The sequence below is a fragment of the Muntiacus reevesi genome, chromosome 5, assembly GCF_963930625.1.
Source record: "Muntiacus reevesi chromosome 5, mMunRee1.1, whole genome shotgun sequence".
NCBI lineage: Eukaryota > Metazoa > Chordata > Mammalia > Artiodactyla > Cervidae > Muntiacus > Muntiacus reevesi.
This window is the reverse complement of record NC_089253.1, coordinates 111407315-111424089: the sequence shown is the minus strand read 5'-3', so window position 1 is coordinate 111424089 and position 16775 is coordinate 111407315. Positions and strand designations below refer to the sequence as shown.

At 37.6% G+C, this 16775-nt stretch overlaps 1 protein-coding gene across 5 annotated transcripts in view; it reads right to left on the bottom strand.

The window, feature by feature from the left end:
- Positions 1–16775, bottom strand: part of SWT1 (SWT1 RNA endoribonuclease homolog) — a 104654-nt gene that overhangs the window by 27130 nt on the left and 60749 nt on the right. The gene's annotated exons all lie outside the window — the stretch shown is intronic.

Genomic DNA, 16775 nt, shown 5'->3' with positions numbered 1-16775 from the left:
TGGGAGGGGGGATCAGGATGGGGAATATGTGTAACTCTATGGCTGATTCATATCAATGTATGACAAGACCCACTGAAAAATAAAAAATAAATAAATAAATTTAAAAATAAATAAATAAATAAAATGAAAAAAAAAAAAAAAAAAAGAAATAATGGACCCAGAAATGAGGACTGAGGTAAGGGAAATAGCCATCAACTAGATAAACAGCAAAGTACGGAATTTCTTTTAAGCTAATCTTTTGACTGGTTTAAAACAAGGAATTCTTGAACTCCGTTTGCCACTTTTTTTTGTTTAGTCATACGCTCACTAGCTTTAGAGTGAAGGTTCCTCCTATAAAGTCCAATGGTATCTCAGTTGAATCAAGAGAGAATATTTTCCTTATCTCAGCATGAGAAGAGAGATTAGTACCTCTGTTGGTATAGACAGATATGATCATCATAGCAGGAACTGACCACCCCAGAGACCAGGTAAGATGTAGACATGAGGTGGAGCATAGAAATCCACAAGGGATAAGTGTATAAACAATGGGTCCTTCCTACATGAGTCATTCTGTCTAGGTACAGAAGTACCTAAGTTGAAGAACTGGCAATTAAATTTCTGAACATGGAATTCTATTTTAAGTGATTTTTCAGTAGAAAGTTGAAAATGCATGGGTATGAAAAATGGATTGGCCTAGGTTATAATAAAATAATATGTCTGCAACTTTTTAAAAAATTACACATTTATGAAAGAAATTTAATTCCTGATTAAAGGTTCTGAAAATAAGTTGGACTTTCTTTGCTTTGAGGACAGATGGTTACTTCCACATTAGGCCCTGAGCCTATATATGTAAAGGAAGCATAACAAATATACCTTAATTGAATGGAACACACTGGACTGAAGAATGTTTCCACTTCATACAAACTATTTTATAGGATCACATTCATTTCCTGTAATCTTTTACAATTATTTCCAAGCCATCTGGAGGAAATGTTGAGTTTTTGAAAATAGGGATAGTAATCATAGGACTTCCCTGGCAGTCCAGTGTTTAGAACTCCATGTTTCCACTGCAGGGGGCATGGGTTTAGTCCCTGGCCGGGCAACTGAGATCCCTCATGCCACAAGGCATGGCCCAAAAAAACAAACAAACAAATAAAACCCATGGCAATCATGTAGTATGATGGTCCTATGGCACACAGGCACACCATGATACAGGAAATTTCAAAACATTAAAAATCCTTTTTTGCTTTGCCAGATATTCGCATTTTCTCTCCTTTGCTCTTCTAGTCCTTCCAATAGCACTGAAATTAAACTGTGTATATTAAATTTTGTTTGAAATGGCTAAAGTGGCTCCTATTTTCCTTACTGAGTCATGCCTGAAACAGTACTTTGTTACCAGAAGAGTTATTTAGTTTAATAGTGGAGAAACCAGCACCACTTGTTTCCCTTTATTCTTGGATCTACATATTCTAAGGGAGAAACGGCACCGTATATAGCTGTTTGTCTCTTTCTGTGTTTCATTCATTAGCTAGGACAGCACCCTAACTTCATAGGTTACCGCTGGTATGTGAAATAAGTCTTACAGTGTTTACCAAGCTAGTTCCTTAGATTAGTATATGATAAAGTCAGTGAATTTCATATAGCCAGAGCTGTACTTCTTTTGCTGCAAAACTAGTTTCATAGTTGTAATGGCTATCAAGACAGTGGCCAACAAATTCCTTAAATCAACAGATGGAGCTGTGGGTAGAAATACTGCAGTGCTGCTGCTGCTGCTGCTAAGTCCCTTCAGTCGTGTCTGACTCTGTGCGACCCCAAAGACGGCAGCCCACCAGGCTCCCCCATCCTTGGGATTCTCCAGGCAAGAACACTGGAGTGGGTTGCCATTTCCTTCTCCAATGCATGAAAGTGAAAAGTGAAAGTGAAGTCGCTCAGTCGTGTTTGACTCTTAGCGACCTCATGGACCACAGACCACCAGGCTCCTCCGTCCATTGGATTTTCCAGACAAGAGTACTGGAGTGGGTTGCCATCACCTCCTCCAAACACTGCAGTGAGAGAAGTTAATTCCATATTTTAAAGAAGTGTCTATTCCAGTGAAGACAAATCACTGCTGCCTTCATGATGGAAGGGATCTGAATCACTGCCACTGTGGTTTGATGATCCGTTAGGGAATAGTGCCTTATAGGATGCTTAGCATTTGCCTCTTCTGTTGGAAATGTGGGCTCTCAACAGTGGTAGTAGCCAGGGCAGCCTCAATGAGAAGTCCCACATGTGAGCTCAAGTTGGCTGAGAGCCCAAGTTGCCACTATCCCTTTGCATATGAGCTCACTGACCAAATACTTGGGTGGGTAGGTGAAAAGGCTGATTGATATCCACAGGACAGCTTATCTTGCCCATTTGATTACTGAGAGTCTCCTCTGCACTGGGTAGTCTTTGATGAGCATTCACATGGGACACACATACTCTCATACTCTATGCCCATTACACCTCTATGTGCCCATTACACACCTCTTCTCCAGACTTTCCTGTCACTAACTCTCCAACTTTGTATTTTCCAAGTTTCCAAACAAACCAACAGTCACTGTTTATTGATCAACGTTGATCTATTTCCCTGATCATTTCTCCAACAGTGCACAACTGCAACAGTGCAATTTTAAGTCTCTAGGAATTAGTATTAACTCAGATCTAGTAACCTCCTAAAATGTCTATTTCACTTTTTCTAGGATAGGCTCACCCTGATAAATGAATACAAATCCTTTTACAGAAGATACTACCTTATACTCCAATGTGGGGCTTATCAGGCGGTGCTAGTGGTAAAGAACCTGCCTGTCAATGCAGCAGACATATGAGACGTGGGTTCGATCACTGAGTCGGGAAGATTCTCTGAAGGAGGGCATGGCAACCCACTCTAGTATTCTTGCCTGGAGAATCCCACGGACAGAGGAGCCTGGCAGGCTACAGTCCATGGGGTCACAAAGACTAGGACATGACTGAAGTTGACTTAGCATGGATGCATGCACAACTCCAATGCTGTACAAAAGTACTCACAATTTTTCATCTAGTTATCAAAAGTTTAATAAAATATGCATAAAATACAATCTTTAATATAAAAAACATATTTTTGATGATTCTACTTGTTTTAGCTCAACAATTAACTTGGGGAAAATATATAGCTACATGGTTGTCAAAAACTAAACTAGCTTAATGTTAGCAAAAAAGAAACATTAACTGGAAAATTTACAACTTATAGTTCCAGTTACATTATTATTATAGGTAAGTATATGTTGATTCTTGAAGATTTATGCCTTATTCACAAGGACTGGACCATCAGAATGTAACATAATTTCAGGGGTTTCCAATGTATAGTAAATATTTATTATCTTCTATGTAAAAAAATGGTCCTGAGTTGAACTCAACCTCTTATGTTACTTGAAACAGCTTTACGGATTGCATCACTTCTCACAATGGGCAGATGGTTTGGCCGACTACAGTGTTAAAAGTTCTTTAGAGGGACAAGAGGATATTTCTCAAAATAGATGAGACTAATCCTAGAGTCTAGGGTACACTCCAACTTTAAACCTTTTGTACAACTTTATAAGGAGGAATTAGAACTGATCATCTGTCTTTATCCATACATTCACTATATACTTACTACTTAAGCTAAAATTATGATCTCACTTACTGAGTACCTTTGATTCTCCCTAAACCCCACCGTTTCATTTATTTTACTTATGTTTAATCCCACTGATTTAGTCAGTAATTTATCCCATCTGCTTCTCTGAAAACTGGAGTGGTTGGTAGTTTTAGCACTTCTTAGATGACTTGATAGCAGGGAATTTTAAGTAAATATCAGATCAGTAAGTCATTAGGTAGAAATAACCAGTTACAAAACAAAAGGAAAATGTTAAAGTATTGATTTTAAATAAAAACATCTCTATAAACAAATTACTTATCTCCAAGAAGTCATCTTCCTTTATATCTGACTATTTGATTCTGGTGTGATCCAAAAGTTTATAATAAGAAATATTTAGCTCCATCACTTTTAATAAAACTGGATTTTCTGGACTAAAACAAAAAAACATTAACACCGAGAAACGCTTTAGGGGTAACAGGAATAACTGGCATTACAACGCTGATATTTAGGATAAAAATAAAGGTCCTTACTGCCTATTCTTGAATTACAAATGCTAGGAAGCACACATAAGAGCTTCAGATATTTAAAATGAAGTCTAGTTATTTTAAAACGTAAGTCATGTATAATCTATTACCTTCAATAGCATTAAAGAGAAAGGTTAAATAAATATCTGCTGGTGCTGGATAATTCAGTCAGACTGATACGTGGATGGACATGGAATAAGAGACTGGTTCCAAATAGGAAAAGGAGTACGTCAAGGCTGTATATTGTCACCCAGCTTATTTAACTTATACGCAGAGTACATCATGACAAACGCTGGGCTGGAATCAAGATTGCCGGGAGAAATATCAATAAACTCAGATATGCAGATGACACCACCCTTATGGCAGAAAGCATAGAAGAACTAAAGAGCCTCTTGATGAAAGTGAAAGAGGAGAGTAAAAAAGTTGGCTTAAAGCTCAACATTCAGAAAACTAAGATCATGGCATCTGGTCCCATCACTTCATGGCAAATAGATGGGGAAACTGTGGAAACAGTGTCAGACTTTATTTTTCTGGGCTCCAAAACCCCTGCAGATGGTGACTGCAGCCATGAAATTAAAAGACGCTTACTCCTTGGAAGGAAAGTTATGACCAACCTAGACAGCATATTAAAAAGCAGAGACATTACTTTGTCAACAAAGGTCTGTCTAGTTAAGGCTATGGTTTTTCCAGTGGTCACGTATGGATGTGACAGTTGGACTGTAAAGAGGGCTGAGCACAGAAGAATTGATGCTTTTGAACTGTGTGGTGTTGGAGAAGACTCTTGAGAGTTCCTTGAACTGCCAGAAGATCCAACCAGTCCATCCTAAGGGAAATTGGTCCTGGGTGTTCAGTGGTAGGACTGATGCTGAAGCTGAAACTCCAATACTTTGGCCATCTGATGCAAACAGCTGACCCACTTGAAGAGACCCTGATGTTGGGAAAGACTGAAGGCAGGAGGAGAAGGGGACGACAGAGGATAAGATGGTTGGATGGCATCACTGACTCAATGGACATGAGTTCAGGTAAACTCCAGTGCTGGTGATAGACAGGAAGGCCTGGTGTGCTGCGGTACATGGAGTCGTAAAGCGACTGAACTAAACAGATACATGGATGCCACATACTTTGTCAGCTAATTTAATATAAATTTTACTATGTAATACATACAACATTTGATATGTTATGTTAAAGTTTATCAAACTGTAATAGAGATACCACAAAAAGCTTTCACTCTTTTTATTGTATATAAGACATGTCTTCTTATATAGGAAGAGCATGCTTATATTCCTTAAGTCTCAATCACTTCCATTAGATCTCATCTTTCCTTCTACTAAACCTAATTTAGACCGTTGATACAGAGAAATCAGAATTAAAAAATTAAGGATAACATGGAATCCCAAAAAGCAATCTGGGCAAATTATTGGAGGTTCCATCATCTGTTCTAGATATAAACACCGTTTTTATCTCAATATGTTTGTCCAGTCTTTCTCCTTCCTCCTGATTTTCTTATTCTTTACCCCTTTCTTAGCTTGTACTCCTTCTTCTATATGTTTTTGGAAACTCTACATTATCTATTCATTTACTGTCATAATGTAGTACTATCAGAACCACTTAGCCCTAAAAAAAGTTGCCCTCCACCAGACAGACTATGCTCACTCAGTTATTTGACAGCTCCCCCACTTTTTTTGTCTTTTACTATCTACCATGTGTGATACAGGTATAGATCCAGATATAGGAAAGTAAAGCAAACAAACAAAAGAAAGTAAGTAAAGTTCCTGCCCTAAAAGTCTTTCAAAATTAGGGAGCTGAATATGAAACAAATTATGAAAGTTAAGTGCAAAATGATGGCATGGAGGGTGAAGCAACTAAAGCTTTTCATTTTAAAATAAAAGATGTATTATTTTCTCATATACTGACTGATACACTTGGTGATGGACAGGACATGGAGTACATGAAAAATCTGATAAAGAGGTGCATTGATATCTGGGGAGTTGTGGAAACTCTAACAGGGGAGAGAAGGTGAAGTCTAATTATCTAAGGCTAGGTAGCTCAGTGGTAATCCGTTTGCCAATGCAGGAGAAGCAGGAAATGTGGGTTTGATCCCAGGGTTGGGTAGATCCTCTGGAGGAGGAAATGGCAACCCACTCCAGTATTCTTGCCTGGAAAACCCATGGACAGAGGAGCCAGGCGAGCTACAGTCATGGGATTGCAGTCAGACACGACTGAGCACCTAAATGCACCACACACATACGGAGAGACCAAGCCTCAAAAAAGTAGGTCAGACCTACACATGGATAAACCTCTCCACTCCACATAAGGAAAATTTTTTTATCAACAGTTGATCATCTTGCCAAGGGAATGCACTGGTCATAGCAAACACCCTCTTCCAACAACACAAGAGATGACTCCACATATGGACATCACCAGATGCTCAATACTGGGTTCAGATTGATTATATTCTTTGCAGCCAAAGATGGAGAAGCTCTACACAGTCAGTAAAAACAAGACCAGGAGCTGACTGTGGCTCAGATCATGAGTTCCTTATTGCCAAATTCAGACTTAAACTGAAGAAAGTAGGGAAAACCACTAGAACATTCAGGTATGACCTAAATCAAATCCCTTACAATTATACAGTGGAAGAGACAAACAGATTCAAGGGATTAGATCTGACAGAGTGCCTGAAGAACTATGGATGGAGGTTCGTGACATTGTACAGGAGGCGGTGATCAAAACCAGCCCCAAGAAAACAAAATGCCAAATCGTTAAATGGTTGTCTGAGGAGGCCTTACAAATAGCTGAGAAAAGAGAAGCAAAAGGCAAGGGAGAAAAGGAAAGATATACCCATTTGAATACAGAGTTCCAAAGAATAGCAAGGAGAGATAAGAAAGTCTTCCTCAGTGATCAGTGCAAAGAAATAGAGGAAAACAATAAAATGAGAAAGACTAGAGATCTCTTCAAGAAAATGAGTGATACCAAGGGAACATTTCATGCGAAGATGGGCTCAATAAAGGACAGAAATGGTATGGACCTAACAGAAACAGAAGATATTACGAAGAGGTGCCAAGAATACACAGAAGAACTATACAAAAAAGATCTTCATGACCCAGATAATCACGATGGTGTGATCACTCACCTAGAGCCAGATATCCTGGAATGTGAAGTCAAGTGGGCTTAGAAAGCATCACTACAAACCAAGCTATGGAGGTGATGGAATTCCAGCTGAGCTACTTCAAATCCTAAAAGTTGATGCTATGAAAGTGTTGCACTCAATATGCCAGCAAATTTGGAAAACTCAACAGTGGCCACAGAACTGGAAAAGGTCAGTTTTCCTTCCAATCCCAAAGAAAGACAATGCCAAAGAATGCGCAAACTACCGCATAACTGCACTCATCTCACACGCTAGTAAAGTAATGCTTAAAATTCTCCAAGCCAGGCTTCAACAATACTCGAACCATGAACTTCCAGAAGTTCAAGCTGGATTTAGAAGAGGCAGAGGAACTGGAGATTAAATTGCCAACATCCGCTGGATCATAGAAAAAGCAAGAGAATTCCAGAAAAACATCTACTTCTGCTTCGCTGATGACTCTAAAGCTTTTGACAGTGTGGATCACAACAAACTGTTGAAAATTCTTCAAGAGATGGGAGTAACAGGCCACCTTGCCTGCCTCCTGAGAAGTCTGTATGCAGGTCAAGAAGTAACAGAACCAAACATGGAACAATGAAATGGTTCCAAATTGGGAAAGGAGTATGTCAAGGCTGTATATTGTCACCTTGCTTATTTAACTTATATGCAGCGTACATTATGCGAAATGCTGGGCTAGATGAAGCACAAGCTGGAACTGAGATTGCCAGGAGAAACATCAACAACCTCAGAAATGCAGATGACACCACCCTTATGGCAGAAAGGAAAGAGGAACTAAAGAGCCTTTTGATGAAAATGAAAGAGCAGAGTGAAAAAGCTGGCTTAAAACTCAACATTCAAAAAACAAAGATTATGGTATGCAGTCCCATCACTTCATGGCAAATAGATGGGGAAACAATGGAAACCGTGACAGACATTATTTTTCTGGGCTCCAAAATCACCGCAGATGGTGACTGCAGCCATGAAATTAAAAGAGGCTTACTCCTTGGAAGAAAAACTATGACCAACCTAGACATCATATTAAAAAGCAAAGACATTACTTTGCCAAAAAAGGTCCATTTAGTCAAATATATGGTTTTTCCAGTAGTCATGTATGGATGTGAGAGTTGGACTACAAAGAGAGCTGAGCACCAAAGAATTGATGCTTTTGAACTGTGGTGTTGGAGAACACTCTTGAGAGTCCCTTGGACTACAAGATCAAACCAGGCAAACCTAAAGGAAATCAGTCCTGAATATTCATTGGATGGACTGATGCTGAAGCTGAAACTCCAATACTTTGGCCACCTGATGCAAAGATCTGACTCATTTAAAAAGACCCTGATGCTGGGAAAGACTGTAGGTGGGAGGAGAAGGGGACAACAGAGGATGAGATGGTTGGATGGCATCACTGACTCAATAGACATGAGTTTGAGTAAACTCTGGAAGTTGGTGATGGACAAGGAGGCCTGGCATGCTGCTGTCCATGGGATCAAAAGAGTCAGACACAACTGAGCGACTGAACTGAACTGAACTAAAGTCTATGGGGTCAAAAAGAATTAGACATGACTGACTGACTAAATTGGACTGAAGTGAACATCTTACCCACAGCAATGAATTGAGATGCTGAAAAGTCACTAATTTTTAGGTCTTTATTTCCCACATGTCTTTCAATAAACTTTTGTTTCAGCAGTTAACCTATAAAACAGCCTAAAGAATGTCATCTTTGTGTCAAATGAAGGATCTTTTCTAAATAACCTTTCTAAAATCTCAGGTCGGCTATCAAAACAGATAACATTAAGTTAATAAAATTTTCTCTCAAATACAGCTCCACACTCTTTGAAGACTAAATCATTGATATTGATAGATATGAAGTGTTACTCGCTCAGTCGTGTCCAACTCTGCAACCCCATGAACTGCAGCCCACCAGGCTCCTCTGTCTATGGGATTCTCCAAGCAAGAATACTGGAGTGGGTTGCCATTTCCTTCTCTTATAGACATAAAAAACTGCTGTAATTGTAGGATTCTTTATCCCTGGAATTATGCACGGCCATATTAGTGTATATTTTGTTCTTATGTTAAAATGGAGTAAGAGAGTAATAGGAAAATTATTTCTTTTGAGACTTAATAAGAAAATATATATGTAAATAACACACACAACCCCAAGCTTCGTGACTGAATTGTAATTGTTTTAGAAAACCAGCTCTACTTCACAGCTGAATTCTACCAAAAATTTAGAGAAGAGCTAACACCCATCTTACTCAAACTCTTCCAGAAAATTGCAGATGAAGGTAAACTTCCAAACTCATTCTATGAGGCCACCATCACACTAATTCCAAAACCAGACAAAGATGCCACAAAAAAAGAAAACTACAGGCCAATATCACTGATGAACATAGATGCAAAAATCCTTAACAAAATTCTAGCAAACAGAATCCAACAACATATTAAAAAAATCATACACCATGACCAAGTGGGCTTTATCCCAGGAATGCAAGGATTCTTTAATATCCGCAAATCGATCAACGTAATACACCACATTAACAAATTGGAAGATAAAAACCATATGATTATCTCAATAGATGCAGAGAAAGCCTTTGACAAAATTCAACACTCATTTATGATTAAAACTCTCCAGAAAGCAGGAATAGAAGGAACATACCTCAACATAATAAAAGCTATATATGACAAACCCATAGCAAGCATCACCCTCAATGGTGAAAAATTGAAAGCATTTCCTCTGAAATCAGGAACAAGACAAGGATGCCCACTCTCACCACTACTATTCAACATAGTGTTGGAAGTTTTGGCCACAGCAATCAGAGCAGAAAAAGACGTAAAAGGAATCCAGATAGGAAAAGAAGAAGTGAAACTCTCGCTGTTTGCAGATGACATGATCCTCTACATAGAAAACCCTAAAGACTCTTCCAGAAAATTACTAGAGCTAATCAATGAATATAGTAAAGTTGCAGGATATAAAATTAACACACAGAAATCCCTTGCATTCCTATATACTAACAATGAAAAAACAGAAAGAGAAATTAAGGAAACAATACCATTCATCATTGCAACAAAAAGAATAAAATACTTAGGAGTATATCTACCTAAAGAAACAAAAGACCTATACATAGAAAACTATAAAACACTGATGAAAGAAATCAAAGAGGACACAAACAGATGGAGAACTATACCGTGTTCATGGATTGGAAGAATCAATATTGTCAAAATGGCTATTCTACCCAAAGCAATCTATAGACTCAATGCAATCCCTATCAAGTTACCAACGGTATTTTTCACAGAACTAGAACAAATAATTTCACAATTTGTATGGAAATACAAAAAACCTCGAATAGCCAAAGTAATCTTGAGAAAGAAGAATGGAACTGGAGGAATCAACCTGCCTGACTTCAGACTCTACTACAAAGCCACAGTCATCAAGACAGTATGGTACTGGCACAAAGACAGAAATATAGATCAATGGAACAGAATAGAAAGCCCAGAGATAAATCCACGAACCTATGGACACCTTATCTTTGACAAAGGAGGCAAGGATATACAATGGAAAAAAGACAATCTCTTTAACAAGTGGTGCTGGGAAAACTGGTCAACCACTTGTAAAAGAATGAAACTAGAACACTTTCTAACACCATACACAAAAATAAACTCAAAATGGATTAAAGATCTAAATGTAAGACCAGAAACTATAAAACTCCTAGAGGAGAACATAGGCAAAACACTCTCTGACATAAATCACAGCAAGATCCTCTATGACCCACCTCCCAGAATATTGGAAATAAAAGCAAAAATAAACAAATGGGACCTAATGAAACTTAAAAGCTTTTGCACAACAAAGGAAACTATAAGTAAGGTGAAAAGACAGCCCTCAGATTGGGAGAAAATAATAGCAAATGAAGAAACAGACAAAGGATTAATCTCAAAAATATACAAGCAACTCCTGAAGCTCAATTCCAGAAAAATAAACGACCCAATCAAAAAGTAGGCCAAAGAACTAAACAGACATTTCTCCAAAGAAGACATACAGATGGCTAACAAACACATGAAAAGATGCTCCACATCACTCATTATCAGAGAAATGCAAATCAAAACCACAATGAGGTACCATTACACGCCAGTCAGGATGGCTGCTATCCAAAAGTCTACAAGCAATAAATGCTGGAGAGGGTGTGGAGAAAAGGGAACCCTCTTACACTGTTGGTGGGAATGCAAACTAGTACAGCCACTATGGAAAACAGTGTGGAGATTTCTTAAAAAACTGGAAATAGAACTGCCATATGACCCAGCAATCCCACTTCTGGGCATACACACTGAGGAATCCAGATCTGAAAGAGACACGTGCACCCCAATGTTCATCGCAGCACTGTTTATAATAGCCAGGACATGGAAGCAACCTAGATGCCCATCAGCAGATGAATAGATAAGGAAGCTGTGGTACATATACACCATGGAATATTACTCAGCCGTTAAAAAGAATTCATTTGAATCAGTTCTAATGAGATGGATGAAACTGGAGCCCATTATACAGAGTGAGGTGAGCCAGAAAGATAAAGAACATTACAGTATATTAACACATATATACGGAATTTAGAAAGATGGTAACGATGGCCCTATATGCAGGGCAGAAGAAGAGACGCAGAAGTACAGAACAGACTTTTGAACTCTGTGGGAGAAGGGGAGGGTGGGATGTTTCGAAAGAACAGCATGTATATCATCTGTGGTGAAACAGACCACCAGCCCAGGTGGGAGGCATGAGTCAAGTGTTCGGGCCTGTTGGGCTGGGAAGATCCAGAGGAATCAGCTGGAGAGGGAGGTGGGATGGGAGACCGGGATGGGGAATTCGTGTAACTCTATGGCTGATTCATATCAATGTATGACAAAACCCACTGAAAAATAAAAATTAAAAAAAAAAAAAAAAAAGAAAACCAGCTCTATAAAGTATTTCAAACCAAAGCCACAGGAATGTAACAGATGTTACAAAGGTTTTGAAGATTATTAAGCATTTGAAGATGATAAAAATTAATCATCTTCCTTTCCTAAATTCAAGCATAAGTCTCTTTTTCCAAAATCATATTCTGTGATCACAAATGAATGCCCATACAAGATAAGATTGTGTCCAAGGCACCATTTGGTACTCAGTCTATATTTAAAAACCACAAAACCAAATATGACAGCTAGAAAAAAAAACTAAGCTTAAGAGATAAAAATTAATTAAACTTTGGATACCCCGTCACAGAAAAAAATTCCTTCCTCTGCAGAAAGTGCCAAGTTATTTATAACTCTCTCTCATAAGATTCCAAATATGAGACTGAGAAAACATTTATTATTTCAACCACTTCATCCATGGATACATGAGCGAGAAATCCAGAGTTCATGAAATTGACACAGAAATACAGAATTTTACATATTAAACCAAGTGATAAATGAATATACACACTTGAGCATGATCTAGTTATAGTTTTGAATTCAAATGCTACAGTTGGGTTTTTTCTTCTTTTTAATAATTTCAACCTTATTTTATAAATAAGGTGGATTATATGATTAAAAATTCAGGCAGACTACAATTTCCCAGCCTCACTCTCCCCCTGTCCTCTCCTCAGCTTCTAAACTAGGCAGATCACCACCTAGTTCATAGGCACAAAAACACACGTTCATTGTTATTTTGAGTATTATCTTTCAGGTTGAAGCTGCACACATTTATTGTATGCCTCAGATTTGCATTACATGACTGGTTTAGTTAACTTTGTAGAAGTGTCAGTTTAAGCACAGGACATGTGATGTTTTTTGATTAATGTATAAGTAGAAGTTTTCTTAGTTCTAGTATTTGCCATATGACTCTCTATAATTTTTCACTCCAAGTGAAGCTTTATAATTTTCATATCCTAAGCAAAAGCTTTTTGTTATCTTGAGAATGACTTGACCAATCTAGACATAAATTCACTAAAGTATAAAATGAGACTAGACAGTACTGACCTAAAAAATAAATCTTACAAAACTTCTGTCTACATGGAAAGAATATTGACTGGTTCACTAGTGTTTATATAAGAAAATATTAACAAAAGTCCTCAAATTAACCTTATATACAAATAAAAGGAAAGATAAGAAAAAAGCAATTTCTAAACCAATTAAGTTTAAGTTCACTCTCCTATCCAAGAAAGAAGTGTGCAGAAAGTGCAGAAATCAACAATATCCCCATTCCTTCAACTTTTACCAAATTAGGTATTCTGCACCCAACTATATGACTGTGTGGACAACTGCTAACACCAATATTTTCAATCTTAACTCACCATAATAATGCTTAGAATTCTATCAAAATTAAAATATACAGTTAAACATTTCAAATTAAACATCTCAGCTTTAAAGAGAAAATAAAGACTAACACTTATGAATATGTTACAGTTTAAAAAGATTTTCACATACATCATGTGAAGAAGGCATGAGTTATTCTAAGAAAAGAAATAGTAGCTTAGCTAGGGTAGATGACATCAGCGAAGGCAGCTACAAACTCAGTTCAACAAACACATTTTCACTCACTTCTTTAACTGAAGGACTTGATTAACAGGTTATTTATTACCAGTTCCTAAAATAACATCATAAATGATTCTGCTCTAACAAGAGATGTGGGTTCAGTCTCTGGGTCAAGAAGATCCCGTGGAGTAGGAAACGGCAACCCAGTCCAGTATTCCTGCCTGGAGAATCCCATGGACAGAGAAGCCTGGCAGGCTATAGTCTATATAGGGTTACAAAGAGTTGGACACAACTGAAGTGACTTAGCACAGCACAATAAAAAGAAACAGAGCTGATATATATTCACTGAACATATATCTCAAAAAAAAGAAACTATTTCATTTTAGCAAGCATACAAAATGCTAACGAATTTGCAGTCATTACAAATTTGAGTGTATTTTTCAATGTTTACACTGAACTTACTTTAAAAACCACCACAATATTGTAAAGTAATTAGCCTCCAACTAATAAAAATAAATGGAAAAAATAAAAAAATTTAAAAAAAATGAAAGATTTTAAGACCACATAACACCTGACAAAACAATATGATTATTAACTTTTAATACATTTTGATTCAAACGTCCATTGTCTGAACAGTTAAAAAAAACCTTGCAATTTCAGTAGCTTCTGTTGATTAATGAATGCTTAAATCAGCAAACTTTTTATTCATAATGCCCTCTACTGGTAGCTCAAAAAGTTTTGATACACTTACTACAGGAGGTTGGATTAATTTCTTTAATGTGTTCCTGTACCAACTGCATATAAATCTCTTGGAAAGTTTGTTAAAAATACAACTTTTCTTCTCTACAAAATATCTACAGATACTGAAGTGATTTCAGTAAGTCTGAGACAGGATCTAGAACTCTGCATTAATAAGCAGAGAATCACTGGCTTTATTATACCAATACGCAATTTCTGAAGCACAGTAACTTAATGAAAAGCTCTAAGAAGGCATTACTATGCCTCTTTTATAGACAGAGACTGAGGCCCAAGACAATTTACTCCAGGTCACATGCTGAAAACCAGCAGAGCAACTAATACTTCCTTATTCCTGGAGGTATGTACACTTAGAGTAAAGAGTAACAAAACTCAACCAGCTTTAAAATTCTAGCGTTTATTTCTTTAGATACGGTTTTTGAAAGCAGTACACGCTACACCTTCTCAAACATGACTCCACATGAGAATCACCATGGGAGTAAACAAAAATGGTTACACCCAGGTCCCATTCCCAGCAATTCAGACGGAATAGGTTTAGGGTTAGTGCCTGGCCTTTTTTTCCTTTTTTTAAGCTCCCAAGTGATTATAATTGGCCACCTAGGCCAATTGGCCCCCTTAGGCCCATTGGTGCTCAACCTTTAGTATGCACAGAATCAGGACACAGACCACTAGGCCCTATCCCCAGAGTTTTCAACTCAGTAGGCAGGGCAGGGTTTGAGAATCTGCATTTTTAACAAGTTCCAGGTGGCTATGATGAGGCTGGTTCTGTGCCTATACTCTGACAACAAGTGGTTAAGCACACTGGCTAGTGGTCCTCAACACCTGCCTACACATTAGAATCACTTGGAGAAATTTTTTAAATTGTGACAGCCAGGCACACCCTCAGACCAATCCTATCAAAATCTCTGGGGTGGGGTCCAGAGCACAATATGCTTAAAGCTTCTAAAATTAAGAAGGGTTCTCTACAGCAAAGTCCATAAAACCTACCGGAGGATGTACAGCGGTTTCCGCAGTGGGTAATATAGTACACAGAATCTCCATAGCTTTTTGTCTGTCACGGCACAGAACAGCTCTGGATGTGTGAAACACCAGGCCACAGGATAAAGTGGAAACTAACCTCCATCCAGTCTCATCTTTTGCCAAACCCTCCCTCCCTCCACTGCCTGTGTTCCTATTAAAACATTAGTAACTCTCTATTGTAATTATCTGTTTTAATGTGACTGTTAGCACTATTTCTGCAAGCTCATTGAAGTCAGAGATTGCTTCTCATTTATCTTTGATTCCCCGGAGCCTAACATGATGCCAAGCATAGGTGGTGCTCAATAAACATTTGTTGAGTAATTGAATTCAGATTAATATCTCTACTTTCTACAGAAAAGGTAATGTGTCAAGCATGGCTTTTATGCAGTGTAGCATATGCAACATCTTTTACACAGCTAAAATCAGAACTATTTCTTCTTCACAGAGCTACTTTTATGTAATATTGCCTTAAATTAAAAAAAAAAAAAACCTATGTGCACTTAGAGATGATATTTAACTTGGGTTCTGTCCCCTCTTCAGTCATTAGTAACTTAAGAGTAGCAAAAAGCTTGGTAACCTTTCATTCTAAGAATTATATTAGCCAAGTGATCCAAAAAGAGGTACAAACACTTTGTGCATTAATTAGATGATGTTTCCAAAAACTCTTAAAAAGAAATAAGCAAAATCAAAAATTGCTATTGTTTTAAAAATCCAAGTTTTTAAAACTCTGACTTCATAAAATCGCATCAGCTTTTGGTTTTGTTTTTTTAATTGGTAAAGAACAGCATTCTTCTGAGAGCAAGCTGTATGTCTAACTCAGGTCAAGCAATTTTGGTATATTAAAAAAAGTTACTGCAAGTATTCTCCTTTAATGTCATGAAAGAAAACATCTGACTTCACACTACAAAGATGGCAAGCAAGGTTAATTCTATACCTTTCCAGAACTATGTTTTCTATATACTTCATAAATATTTAGTAATCACATATGAATTAAGTCTCAAAGCACCGAAAGAGTAAGATGCTCCTCAAACTTTCTCAGTTTGAGGTACTATAAGACTGTATTGGATGAAATCAACCATATTAACAAATATTAGCATGTTTTTTCTTTTAAAGGGCAGTGATAATTACCTTAACATATACTACTTTTTATTCTGGAGGAGGAAATGGCAAACCATGTCAGTATTCTTTGCCTGGAAAGTTCCACGGACAGAGGAGCCTGGTGGGCTACAGTACAAGGGGTTGCAAAGAGTCAACACAACTGAGCGAC